The sequence below is a fragment of the Aptenodytes patagonicus genome, chromosome W (genome assembly GCF_965638725.1).
Source record: "Aptenodytes patagonicus chromosome W, bAptPat1.pri.cur, whole genome shotgun sequence".
Classification (NCBI taxonomy): Eukaryota; Metazoa; Chordata; class Aves; order Sphenisciformes; family Spheniscidae; genus Aptenodytes; species Aptenodytes patagonicus.
In genome coordinates this window covers 29,090,964-29,105,611 of record NC_134981.1, presented here as the reverse complement: position 1 = coordinate 29,105,611, position 14,648 = coordinate 29,090,964, and the positions used below count along the sequence as shown (strand labels likewise).

At 47.4% G+C, this 14,648-nt stretch overlaps 1 non-coding gene across 1 annotated transcript; it reads right to left on the bottom strand.

The window, feature by feature from the left end:
* Positions 1-3,187: 3,187 nt before the first annotated feature.
* LOC143172296 (small nucleolar RNA SNORA47) lies at positions 3,188-3,317 on the bottom strand. Its single transcript, XR_012997319.1, has one exon. It is a non-coding gene; the product is annotated as a small nucleolar RNA SNORA47 (small nucleolar RNA).
* Between the last annotated feature and the right edge of the window lie 11,331 nt (positions 3,318-14,648).

The window sequence follows — 14,648 nt, the reverse complement described above, 5'->3', positions numbered from 1 at the left end:
CGTGTCAAAGGCCTTACAGAGGTCCAGATAGACGACATCTGTAGCCCTTCCCGTGTCCACTGATGTAGTCACGCCATCATAGAAGGCCACTAGGTTAGTCAGGCAGGACTTGCCCTTGATGAAGCCATGCTGGCTGTCTCGAATCACCTCCCTGTCCTCCACGTGCCTTAGCATAGCTTCCAGGAGGATCTGTTCCATGATCTTCCCAGGCACAGAGGTGAGACTGACTGGCCTGTAGTTCCCCGGGTCTTCCTTTTTTCCCTTTTTAAAAATGGGGGTTATGTTTCCCCTTTTCCAGTCAGTGGGAACTTCACCGGACTGCCACAACTTCTCAAATACGATGGATAGTGGCTTAGCAACTTCATCCGCCAGTTCCTTCAGGACCCGCGGATGGATCGCATCGGGTCCCATGGACTTGTGCACCTTCAGGTGCCTTAGATAGTCTCGAACCTGATCTTCTGGTTTTCCCCAGGGCTCAGTTTTGGGGCCGGTCTTGTTCAATATATTTATCAATGATCTGGATGAGGGGATTGAGTGCACCCTCAGTAAGTTTGCAGACGACACCAAGTTGGGCGGGAGTGTTGATCTGCTCGAGGGTAGGAAGGCTCTGCAGAGGGACCTGGACAGGCTGGATCGATGGGCCGAGGCCAATTGTATGAGATTCAACAAGGCCAAGTGCCGGGTCCTGCACTTGGGTCACAACAACCCCATGCAGCGCTACAGCCTTGGGGAAGAGTGGCTGGAAAGCTGCCTGTCGGAAAAGGACTGGGGGTGCTGGTTGACAGCCGGGTGAACATGAGCCGGCAGTGTGCCCAGGCGGCCAAGAAGGCCAATGGCATCCTGGCCTGTATCAGAAATAGTGTGGCCAGCAGGAGTAGGGAAGTGATCGTGCCCCTGTACTCGGCACTGGTGAGGCCGCCCCTCGAATACTGTGTTCAGTTTTGGGCCCCTCACTACAAGAAGGACGTTGAGGTGCTGGAGCATGTCCAGAGAAGGGCAACGAGGCTGGTGAGGGGTCTGGAGAACAAGTCTTATGAGGAGCGGCTGAGGGAACTGGGGTTGTTTAGCCTGGAGAAGAGGAGGCTGAGGGGAGACCTCATCGCTCTCTACAACTACCTGAAAGGAGGTTGTAGCGAGGTGGGTGTTGGTCTCTTCTCCCAAGTAACTAGCGATAGGACGAGAGGAAATGGCCTCAAGTTGCGCCAGGGGAGGTTTAGATTGGACGTGAGGAAAAATTTCTTTACTGAAAGAGTGGTTAAACATTGGAACAGGCTGCCCAGGGAAGTGGTTGAGTCCCCATCCCTGGAGGTATTTAAAAGACGTGTAGATGAGGCGCTTAGGGACATGGTTTAGTGGGCATGGTGGTGTTGGGTTGACGGTTGGACTTGATGATCTTAGAGGTCTTTTCCAACCTTAATGATTCTATGATTCTATGATTCTCCCACAGTGGGCGGCTCTTCATTCTCCCAGTCCCCGCCTTTGCCTTCTGCGGCTTGGGCGGTGAGGCTTGAGCACTTGCCGGTGAAGACCGAGGCAAAAAAGTCATTGAGTACCTCCGCCTTCTCCGTGTCCCGGGTAACCAGGTCTCCCACTGCGTTCCGGAGAGGGCCCACATTTTCCCTCATCTTCCTTTTATCCCCGACATACCTATAGAATCTTTTCTTGTTGCCCTTGACGTCCCTGGCCAGATTTAATTCTGTCAGGGCTTTTGCTTTCCTAACCTGATCCCTGGCTGCTTGGACAACTTCTCTGTATTCCTCCCAGGCTACCTGTCCTTGCTTCCACCCTCTGTAGGCTTCCTTTTTGTGTTTGAGTTTGTCCAGGAGCTCCTTGTTCATCCATGCAGGCCTCCTGGCGTTTTTGCCTGACTTCCTCTTTGTTGGGATGCATCGCTCCTGAGCTTGAAGGAGGTGATCCTTGAATATTACCCAGCTTTCTTGGGCCCCTCTTCCCTCCAGGGCTTTGTCCCATGGCATTCTACCAAGCAGATCCCTGAAGACGCCAAAGTCCGCTCTCCTGAAGTCCAGGGTAGTGAGCTTGCTGTGCGCCCTCCTCGGTGCCCTAAGGATCTTGAACTCCACCATTTCGTGGTCGCTGCAGCCCAGGCTGCCCTTGAGCTTCACATTCCCCACCAGCCCCTCCTTGTTGGTGAGAACAAGGTCCAGCATAGCACCTCTCCTCGTTGGCTCCTCTACCACTTGGAGAAGGAAGTTATCATCGATGCATTCCAGGAACCTCCCGGATTGCTTATGCCCTGCCGTGTTGTCCCTCCAACAGATGTCGGGGTGGTTGAAGTCCCCCATGAGGACCAGGGCTTGTGGTAGCCCTGGTAGGAGTGGGATGGACTGAGGTTCCCCTCCCCTGGTATCTCTAGTTTAAAGCCCTCTTCACCAGCTTGGCAAGCCTATGACCGAAGATGCTCTTCCCCTCCTCTGACAGATGGACCCCGTCAGCCCCCAGTAGACCAGGTTTCTCAAAGCGAGTCCCATGGTCTAAGTAGCCGAACCCCTGGCTGTGGCACCAGTCCCGTAACCATTTGTTGACTCGCCAACTTATATTGGCAACTTAACATTTTCAGAGGCTACCTATTTCTAGCTGTGGAAAAAAAATTGTTCTTTGTGAAACGGTTACATAGAAAGTTTTAGTTCACCAGGTATCTAAAAAGGCACTTCTGCTAATAGGAGGTGGGGAACCTGTATGCTAAAAGAAAGTTTTTGCCTTTTTTTTTTTTAAGTTGACCTCTATGGTCTTTGATAGTAAATCAAACTACAAATCTTAAAATGAAGGGACAGCAAGCCATCTTGTACATGCCTTAGTAAGAACCTTAGCTTTCCCTCTCCCCAATTATTCAAGTAACAGCTCTAAGAATAGTCAATCACTGGTTTATTGTTGCCATGCAAAGAAGAAACTTGAAAGGATTTAACTGAGTTTGCTGAGTTTGCATTTCATAAAGTTTTTTGAAGATATCATTCACCTTCTGTGAGAGGCATGGTCTCATGCAGTCAAGCACTGACTCTGCTTTCAGTACTGCAGCTTCCTCTTTCAAGCAGTTGTGTGCCTTTATTGAGTAGGAACACTTGTATTGAGCTAAATAGGGCTTTTCATCCCCTACCTTAGTGACCCCTTAGAAAGTTTTAAGTACAAATGAGTTAGGTGAAAGCCACCAATGGTGTGCAAGCCTTATGTGCAAATGCAGTACTGCTTTCCCTCACGTCAGGAGGGGAACATGAGTTGCTGTTGCACTATTATAATTTTGGAGGCTATAACCAGTAAGATACAGCATAAAGTTTTAACTGTCTTACCTTCTCAGTCCTCCAAACATCCTGTTGTCTTTTCCAACTTATGCTACTTAATATTCATCACAGGCAAAATTGCTTCTCTGTACATCCACAGTCAAAAGTTTTAGCAGTTTACTGTGTATGTATAAATATTGCTAATGAATAGCAAATAATGAATAATCTGTTATATATTTAACTGTTAAGAATAACATTACATTAATCACTTTATATAAACAAATTATTTTCTGTAGTCCTAATAGTGAATTTTGCAAAGCACCAACTTACCAAACGTATTTCTGAAGTTTAAAATAAACTAAGAAGAGTAGGTACGTTCATATCTTCAGTGCTGAACAACCCAGCAGGCAAGTAAAAACACAGAGCACATTTGTCATTGTGTGAAAGCCACTGGACTAAACACCTATGCCAACAGGGGCTCTGAACTATTGTATACATATGAAATATTTTTATAAAACATACCATAGATGAAACTGGAGTTTCTGTTCTAGGAAGAATGGACCCTTTGCTGCTGCAACTGGCTGTATTGAATGTACCTGACATGGGCTTTCAGCCAGTAGATAATAAATCCATAGCAGCAGGAAGAGATGTCAAAAATATAGCATCCTGTTATGAACAAGATGCATTTAAGAGAACGTGCATACCAACAGATTTTGTTTTATATGGACTTTTTATAAGTGCTGCATATCTTTGTGACCAAAGAATGTGGATTTTTTTTCTCATCCAGTTGCTGCCTTATAAATGTTTTTCATCTGCATCTTATTTTAATCTGGCAATACCTCTCTGTTGATGAACATGCCTGCATACCGGTTTCTGTCACACAACTAGCATTAATCTTGGTACAGCCCTACAGTGTAGCAGGGCACCATCCATTTGTGCTGAAGTGTCTCGGTGTTATTTCAGCACTGCAAACAGGACACGCGCTGTCTCTTCTGCTGCTCCTAAAACTCCTTGGTTAAGTTGGGGGGGTGGGGGGCGAAGAGCGTTAGGGCCTGCCTGGCCGTCCCACCGGCGGGGCCTTTCCTGCGCGCACACGCGGCTCTGTGCCAGGGAGGCCGGGCAGCGGGCTGGGCCCGGCAGCACCTCCCGCCGCTTCCCTCCCGCGCCGAGCCAACCGCCCGCCTCAGCCCCCCCCACGGATCCCTGGGAGCCGCGCGGCCCCGGCGCCGCCCCGGCCCGCGACGAGCGGCCTTTACCTCCCCGCCGGGTCCGCCGCCGTCTCGTCCTGTCCCGTCCCGTCCCGTCCCACCAGCGGCCGCGGCGCGACGCTCTCGCCGCTGCGGCACCGCGCGGGGGCGACCAAGGGAGGAGCGCGGCCCGCCCAGCCCGGCGCTGCCGCGGCCTGGACTTCGCGCCTCACGTTCGCTCTTAAAATTCCTTCCTCTCCACCTCCCCTTCCCTGCCTGCCTCACGCCGGGGCCGCCGTGGGCTGCCCAGTTTTGCCGTGTGCTCAGGAGCTCCGGGAAAGGCAATGAATTGGGATGTTACCCTGAGTTGGCAGCTGATGTGCTACCCTGCAGCTTGGGAGGAGCATAACGAGTAGGGAATCCATCACAGGAGGACAACATAACCAGAGGCCAAACAGACACAAAAGAAAACAAGATCCATAGATACTACTTTAAAAATACATCTAAATTACTTTTTTTAACATTTAGGATCAGAAATGATCCTAAGAAAGAATGGGTGGAGTCTCAGGAGTGATCCTGAGAAAGAAATGCCAGGGAGGAGCCAGCATAGAAGTAGCCTCAGCCAATTTGTGGGCCAGCAGAGCACCTCATCTTGTGAAGAACTGACTCAATGTGCTGTTCCCTGCCCTTCTATTGTAAATGTCTTACAGCCCCTACTCCTCAGCCTCCCTCTGCTCACCCTCCGTGTTTCCTCCCTTTTCTAACCAAGGACAATGGTGGACTCACCTTGTCTTAATATGCTTAGATCAAGCCTGGTTGCTACTGCAGACAGTATGCTTTAGCCAAACCTCAACTGTTAGGCTATGTGAGACTAAAAAGTCTGCACAGGTGATCAGACTAGAATTTGTAGCAACTTGAGTCTTGCACTAAAATCTGTTCATCTTCAACCTTTTCCCCTTGCAGTCCTTCACTTTCTTTTTCCCCCAAGCTCTTTTTTTCCTTTTAAATCATCAGTTATTTTTCATTTAGCTACTTTCTACCCACCAAAAAAAATATCAAACAAACTGCTGATTAAATAAAACTGTGATACTTACTTGAGTTACCACCATCACACTCGTCACTGGATTTGGTTTTTTTCAGCATTTTATCTTCTTTATTCAGCCTGTAACACCACAGGGCAGGAATAGTCTCTAAAGTGCCCAGCGATGTTGAGTAAGGCTTAGTGTGAATCAAAATTATAGTTGCAGCTCCTTAACTTCCTTGGCAAACCTCTGATCTTTCTGTTTGATTCTTTATCTGCACAGTGGGAATAATAATACTTGTTTTCACTCCCTCCTTAGAGATATTCAAAAAACGTCTAGACATGGTCCTGGGCAACTGGCTCTAGGTGACCCAGCTTAAGCAGGGGGTTGGACAAGATGACCTCCAGAGGTCCCTTCCAACCTCAACCACTCTGTGATACTGTGATTACCATAGAAGGTGCGGTGAAGAACTGATTGGCAGTTGGATACTACAGGGATAGAGGCTACAGACATATCTAGGCAGGCAGAAAGAAGTCTTGTACCAACAGTAGTAAGAAAACCAACAAAGAGCCTAAGGAGAGTGGCCAATTCAAGACTTAATGGAAAGAAACAATTTGCTGTCCAGCCTACCCTTCACCAGAGGAACTCGCTTCTACCAGTTATCCTTGAGGTCAGGATTCACGACCCAGAAGAGGTTAAGCTGTGAGAAGAACAGCAAGCACATGATGAGTTTGAATGGTAATTATTAAATAGGAATTTTGGAAAGTACACAAGTGATTATTCCTTAGTGTAAATGCCAGCCTATGGATTGGAAAGGCTAGAATGAAACTCCGCCAAACCTTGCCTGAAGCAGTTTGTGCCGCCACGGTGGCAAGTGCCATAGGCCAACCACCCTCCTCCAGCTTGGCAAGTCTAGCATTCCTCTGCGCAGCATAACAAAGAAACAATAGGTTAAAAAAAAAAAAAAGGAATACAATGCACAAGTAAGTGGCACAGCACTGGGCTGTTTCGGCTTTTTGAAACATTGTCACATGCTTTATAAAGAACAATTCTCCGTTGCCTGACGTTGTGCAAAGTCCTGGTGTTCCCAAACTTTTGCTCAGAGGCAGGTCCGAATAGGACTCTATTCATAGACGATTGCTTTGTGTGACATAGGTGCAAAGGCAGTGGTAAGGAAAACACTGCTGAGGTGTTTCTGAGGTATGTTTTCTGTTTGGAGATTTTTTTGAGAGATTTTCTGATCCATGCCAACCAAGAGGTTGGGGTTTTTTTGGTCATGATTGCTGTGGGAAAGCAGAGCTTCTGGCTGGGTGGGTTATTTGATCATGAGCAGTTGTTAAGCTTTTTACTGAGGAGGTCTGTGTGATGTGGAAATGATAGCCAGGAAGCACTAGAGATGGGCTTCTTGTGTTTGTTCTGGTTGAGCACAAGATAACTGGGTGATCGAGACCCCTGTCTGGCTTTTTAGAGCTTGTTTAAAGCACTTCACGAGAAGGAGAGTGTAGTTGGGATGTTTTTGAAAAGTATGATTTTTTGGAGACTTGTTCTATTTTTCATTTTACCATATAAATGCTTCATTTTAGACATCTATCTTTATACAACAAAGACTCGACTTGGAAATTGCTCACAGTACACATCAGGAGGAAAATCACAAGTTCTTTAAAATAGCTTTATCCAGTACATGTCTTAATGTCAAATTTTGGAGGTATTTAAAGAAGGATAGCTCTTCTAGTGAATTTGCAATATTTGGGGTCTATTATGGATTCAGATATTCCATGTATGTTTTGACTTGACGGAGAAATATATGTGAAAGATGACTGTGAGTTTCAGCTTTATCTGCTTTCCCACATGTCTGTACATGTGGCACCCTGTAGAGATCCTGCCACTGGGCTGACGGTTGAAATTGGCACCTTACTTGCTCAAATGCCCATTTACATTGAATTTTGCCACAGCCAGAATTGAGTGAAAACTGAATGTGGTTTTAAGCTTGTAATCATTCTCACTTTGGGTAGCTGCTGCTTGTTCTTCCTCAGACCTTCTGCAAAAACCTGGTTTCTTCCAAGGCTATATATTTGGAGTTATTCGAGGGATGGTGGGACATTGCAAAAATGTTTTAATAACTGTCTACAAAATGTGATGTGAGCCTCACCTGTTTCCTCGCTGTCCTATGACCTGCATTCATGAAAGTATTTCCTTTCCTCTAGACACTGCTAACACCTGGCTATGGTAATATTCCAATTCCCAGTATTCACCATTAAAATTAATGAACTGTTGAAGCCTAGATAAATCACTTTAGTCGTTACAAATAAAGATTAAGAAGGTTTAACTGAGTGTAAGGCTGATTTTTAAAATGCTTCAGTGGATGCATTGTCAGGAGACCTTTAAGTTTTGAGGTCTCAGTACACTTGAAGAGGCCTCCTATAACAGCTGGCAGGATTATTAATAGCTGCCACAACTGATTTAGGTAAAGACTGTGTTTTCCTGGGGGATTTTAACTAATGAGTTATGCCATTTTGTTCATCTTAGTTTTTATTTGTTTTGCTTTGAAAGGAAGACATTTTTGTTATGCAGACATGGATACAGACAGTGTGCCTGGGTTTGAAAGCTCGGAAGAGCAGCCTACAAATTCTGGAATATAAGGGCAGGAGTCTCAACTGGGATGTCACTGTGTCTTCAGAGAGTGCATGCTAACTTACATCGGCTAATGATCTGGCCCCAGATGCTCATAGGCTAGTGTTAGTAAATAGATAATAGCGTGGGTGTTGGTGCAGAAGTCTACACACATATGCACATGCCCTAACTCTTCAAACTGGAGGAGAAATTAAAATGTTTATGTTAGACATCAGAAGAACAACATGACCCCAAACTCAGAAATGTGTCCCTTTTTCACAGCACCATCCTCCTGCCAAACTGTGTATGTGGCACCACAGCAATTAGCTAAGGAAGATCTTTCTATTGTCATTCATTTAGAAGCCCTGATATGTTTGCTCACCTAAATGAAGTATTTACCCCCTGCTTGGATTCAGCATTTCGGATGACAGCTGCACTAATAGTTGGCGTAATCATAGTGCCAGCCAAATTGCAGCAATGTTACAGGTGTCAGGATGCTTGCTTATTTTCAAAACACTGCACATTTCAGATTGCGCATTTCTCGTCTGAATAATTACATGTTTTATGTTCTTTTACACGCTGTTAAAAATAGTGAAGAGCCTTAAAATCCATAACTCTTGACAGCTGCAGTGGTGTGATATTTACTGACTTCAGTTGGAGTGACTCAATCATCTGACAATTAGCAATGATTTTACAAAGCATATTTTGGAATCTACAAGGTTCATTCAGAGTAAAAAATTATTTTCTGCAAAGTGAAGATAGCAGTCTTTACTTTAGGCTTTCACACTAGTATTTTTCACTAGCTACTCGCCACTTTAAGTTTCTACTGATTATGTAAGAATAGGATATAATTTCATTGATACTTGCATCAATTTTTTATGACAGCGCCTCTTCTGAGTTCAATGCAGTTACTTGGAATTTACACTAGTATTAATAAGAAGAGAAATAGGTCCCCAGCCCTAGATCCTCAGAATGGGAGGTTGTCGAGGTTTAATTTCAGTCGGCAACTAAGCACCACACAGCCGCTCGCTCACTCCCCCCACACACGGTGGGATGGGGGAGAGAATTGGAAGGGTAAGAGAGAGAAAAAACTCGTGGGTTGAGATAAAAACAGTTTAATAATTAAAATAAAATGATAATAATAATATGATAATAATAATAATACACAAAACAAGTGATGCACAGTACAATTGCTCACCACCCGCCGACCAATGCCCAGCCAGTCCCCGAGCAGCGGCCCCCCCGGCCAGCTTTCCCCAGTTTATGTACTGAGCATGACGTCACATGGTATGGAATGTCCCTTTGGCCAGTTTGGCTGTGCCCCCTCCCAGCTTCTTGTGCACCTGCAGCCTTCTCAGTCAGTAGAGCATGGGAAGCTGAAAAGTCCTTGGCTAGTGTAAGCATTACCTAGCAACAACTAAAACATCGGTGCGTTATCAACTTTGTTCTCATCCTAAATCCAAAACACTGTACCAGCTACTAGAAAAGAAATTAACTCTATCCCTGCCGAAACCAGGACAATATCCACCCCTTATTCGATACCATCTGCGTCATGCTCAAGTCTCATATTTTCCAGTACATTTTCATTAATCACCACCCCTTTTTTTATATATATATATATATATACACACACACACACACACAGATATCATTCCCTTCGTCTGTGGGCCATCCCTCTAAAATGTTCGGTGAGTTCATTTAGTCCATGACTTCGGGCTCCATCTGTCATAATAATCTTTCAGGGTAGGAAAAAATGGAGATGGTATGTGGTGTTGGATTGTTTCATGTTGAAGTCAGTTCTGGTACCATCATCACTGTGCTTTGCTTGGTTTCACTGAAGTTATTCTTCATTAGTCTGGGTGATTCTTATTGTAATAACATTAGTGTGGCATATAATATTATAAGTATTATTAGTATATCTGTGTATTATTAGTATAACTATTATAACTATAATTAGTACTTAACATCACATAATTCAGATCATTGGCTGTTCTCACCCAAAATCAAATCCCCTTGAGGTACACATCGGACTTCCCCATCCTTCCGCATTATCCACCAAGGGCACCCAGGTCCTTGAGCAAAAGCAATCCCATGGATGGGTCTGCCTCTGCCTGAGGCAGGAATAACCCAGACTCTCTTCCCCAGCATATTTTTTATGTGCACTATAGGAACTTTATTCCCATCTACAGTACGTAAAAGTTCTGACTGGGCAGGGCCTGCTCGATTGGCAGATCCCCGAGTGTTGACTAACCAGGTGGCCTTTGCTAAATGCGTATCCCAATGTTTGAATGTCCCGCCACCCATTGCTCCCAGCGTAGTCTTTAACAGTCCATTGTATCGTTCAATTTTCCCAGAGGCTGGTGCATGATAGGGGATGTGATACACCCACTCAATGCCATGGTCTTTGGCCCAGGTGTCTATGAGGTTGTTTCGGAAATGAGTCCCATTGTCTGACTCAATTCTTTCTGGGGTGCCATGTCGCCATAGGACTTGCTTTTCAAGGCCCAGGATAGTGTTCCGGGCAGTGGCATGGGGCACGGGATATGTTTCCAGCCATCCGGTGGTTGCCTCCACCATTGTAAGCACGTGGCGCTTGCCTTGGCGGGTTTGTGGGAGTGTGATATAATCGATCTGCCAGGCCTCCCCATATTGATATTTCAGCCATCGTCCTCCATACCAAAAAGGCTTTAAACGCTTGGCTTGCTTGATTGCAGCGCATGTTTCGCGTTCATGGATAACCTGCGCAATAGTGTCCATGGTCAAGTCCACCCCTCGATCACGAGCCCATCTGTATGTTGCATCTCTTCCTTGGTGACCTGAGGTGTCATGGGCCCACCAAGCTATAAATAATTCACCCTTATGTTGCCAGTCCAGATCCACCTGAGCCACTTCAATCTTAGCAGCCTGATCCACCTGCTGGTTGTTTTGATGTTCTTCAGTGGCCCGACTCTTGGGTACGTGAGCATCTACGTGACGGACTTTTACAACCAGGTTCTCTACCCGGGCAGCAATATCTTGCCACAATGCGGCAGCCCAGATGGGTTTGCCTCTGCGCTGCCAGTTGCTCTGCTTCCATTGCTGCAACCACCCCCACAGGGCATTTGCCACCATCCATGAATCAGTATAGAGATAGAGCACTGGCCACTTCTCTCGGTCAGCAATGTCTAAAGCCAGCTGGATGGCCTTTACTTCTGCAAATTGGCTCGATTCACCTTCTCCTTCAGCAGTTTCTACAACTTGTCACATAGGACTCCATACAGCAGCTTTCCACCTCCGATGCTTTCCCACAAGACGACAGGACCCATCAGTGAACAGGGCATATTGCTTCTCATTTTCTGGTAGTTCATTATACATTGGGGCCTCCTCAGCACGCGTCACCTCCTCCTCTGGCGATATTCCAAAATCTTTGCCCTCTGGCCAATCCATGATCACTTCCAGGATTCCTGGGCGACTGGGGTTTCCTATTCGAGCCCGTTGTGTGATCAGTGCGACCCACTTCCTCCACGTAGCATCAGTTGCATGATGTGTACAGGGGACCCTCCCTCTGAACATCCAGCCTAGCACCGGCAGTCGGGGTGCCAGGAGGAGCTGTGCTTCAGTGCCGATCACTTCTGAAGCAGCTCGAACCCCTTCATATGCTGCTAATATCTCTTTTTCAGTTGGAGTATAGCGGGCCTCGGATACTCTGTATCCCCGACTCCAAAACCCTAGGGGTCGACCTCGAGTCTCCCCTGGTGCTTTCTGCCAGAGGCTCCAGGTAGGGCCATTCTCCCCGGCTGCGGTGTAGAGCACATTTTTTACATCTTGCCCTGCCCGGACTGGCCCCAGGGCTACTGCATGAACTATCTCCCGTTTAATTTGTTCAAAAGCTTGTCGTTGCTCAGGGCCCCATTTGAAATCATTCTTCTTCTGGGTCACTTGATAGAGAGGGTTTACAATCAGACTGTAATTTGGAATGTGCATTCTCCAAAAACCCACGACGCCTAAGAAAGCTTGTGTTTCCTTTTTGCTAGTTGGTGGAGACATGGCTGTTATTTTGTTGATCACTTCCATTGGGATCTGACGACGTCCATCTTGCCATTTTATTCCTAAAAATTGGATCTCCTGTGCAGGTCCCTTGACCTTACTTTGTTTTATGGCAAAACCGGCCTTCAGCAGGATTTGGACTATTTCCTTCCTTTTTTCAAAAACTTCTCCTGCTGTGTTGCCCCACACGATGATGTCATCAATGTATTGCAGGTGTTCTGGAGCCTCACCCTGTTCCAGTGCAGTCTGGATCAGTCCATGGCAAATGGTGGGGGTGTGTTTCCACCCCTGGGGCAGTCGGTTCCAGGTGTACTGGACGCCCCTCCAAGTGAAAGCAAATTGTGGCCTGCACTCTGCTGCCAAAGGGATTGAGAAAAACGCATTAGCAATATCAACTGTGGCATACCACTTGGCTGCCTTTGACTCCAGTTCGTATTGAAGTTCTAGCATGTCTGGCACAGCAGCACTCAGCGGTGGCGTGACTTCATTTAGGCCACGATAGTCTACTGTCAGTCTCCACTCTCCATTAGACTTCCGCACTGGCCATATGGGACTGTTAAAGGGTGAGCGGGTCTTGCTGATCACTCCTTGGCTCTCCAGTCGACGAATCAGCTCATGAATGGGAATCAGGGAGTCTCGGTTGGTGCGATATTGCCGCCGGTGTACCGTGGTGGTAGCGATTGGCACCTGTTAGTCTTCGACCTTCAGCAACCCCACAACAGAGGGGTCCTCCAAGAGACCAGGCAAGGTGGACAGCTGTTTAATTTCTTCCGTCTCCAAGGCAGCTATACCAAAAGCCCACCTGTACCCTTTTGGGTCCTTGAAATACCCTCTCCTGAGGTAGTCTATGCCAAGGATGCACGGAGCATCTGGGCCAGTCACAATGGGGTGCTTCTGCCACCCATTCCCAGTTAGACTCACTTCGGCTTCCAATACAGTTAGCTGTTGGGATCCCCCCGTCACCCCAGAAATACAGATGGGTTCTGTCCCTATATATCTTGATGGCATTAGGGTACACTGTGCACCGGTGTCTACTAGAGCCTTATACTCCTGTGGGTCTGATGTGCCAGGCCACCGAATCCACACAGTCCAGTAAACCCGGTTGTCCCTTTCCTCCCCCTGGCTGGAGGCAGGGCCCCTCTAATCCTCATCACAGTACTCATTTCTCATTTCTTGTACGTACGAGTCAGAAGTTTCTTCGTTAAGATCAAGAGTAAGATCAGCCCTTCTACTCTGTCTGGGGAACTGCCCGCTGGAAACTGGAGCAGCAATTTTCCTGGAAGAACCTCTTTCTGTGATTGTTTTCCCTTGCAATTCGCGTACCCGTGCCCCTAGGGCTGCAGTAGGTTTTCCATCCCACTTCCTCATGTCCTCTCCGTGGTCACGCAGGTAAAACCATAGGGTGCCCCGTGGTGTGTACCCTTTATATTCTCTCTCTTGAGCAAAAGAACGCTGACTCCTAATAGCCGAGATATTGGTCCGTACAGGTGAGGAGTAGGACCTATCCTCTCTGAGTTGCTGGATCTCCCGGGACAGTTTTTCGGACAGTTTCTCCACAGCCGAGACGAGGGAGGAAGAGAGACTTTCCTCATATTGCCGGAGTTGACCAGCCAATTCATCCACTGTTTGTTCCTCTCCATCTTTCCAGGTCATCACTGCCAATGAATTGGCGTATGACGATGGTGAGCTCCTTATAAACTTCCGCCACATGGGTCGTGTGCACTTGACTTCGTCTGGATCTTTGGATAGTTGTTCATTGTTCAGGTCATCATAAATCACCTCCAGCACAGCTAATTCTCTCAGAAACTGGATACCCTTCTCCATGGTGGCCCATTTGCTTGGGCGACATATGACATCTTCCTTAAAGGGATACCTTTCCTTCACGCTTGACAAGAGTCGCCTCCAAAGGCTGAGGACTCGTGTCCCTTTTCCAATTGCTTTGTCAATGCCCCCTTCCCTAGAAAGGGATCCCAGCTGCTTGGCTTCCCTACCCTCTAATTCCAGGCTACTGGCCCCATTATCCCAGCATCAGAGCAGACAGGTGACAATATGCTCACCTGGACGATGGCTGAAATCTTTTCGTATATCTCGCAGCTCACTCAGGGATAGAGATCGGGTGGTCACTGCCTCGTTTATGAGTTCTTCCTCTTCCTCCTCCCCGGTCAGCGGCCGGCTGTCCTCCTGCTGTTCTCGTGATGGCCCTTCTCCAGGGTAGTCGTACAGTTCTTCCTCCGGTTCCCTTTTAGAAGAAGCTTCTTCCTCCCTTACTAAACGAGCCGACTTCCGCTTCCAAAATTTCTTCTTGTGTACAGGGGCGACTGATACCGGCACAGGCTGGTTCTTTGGTTCAGCCACAGGGCCTGTTGCCGGGGTTGGAGTGGCCGCAGTGCATGTGCATGTCACCAGAGTCTGAGTGGCCGCAGGGCCTGTGCATGTCACCAGAGTCTGAGTGGCCGCAGGGCCTGTTGCTGGGGTTGGAGTGGCCGCAGTGCATGTCGCCGGGGTTGGAGTGGCCGCAGTGCAAGTGCATGTCACCAGAGTCTGAGTGGCCGCAGGGCCTGTTGCCGGGG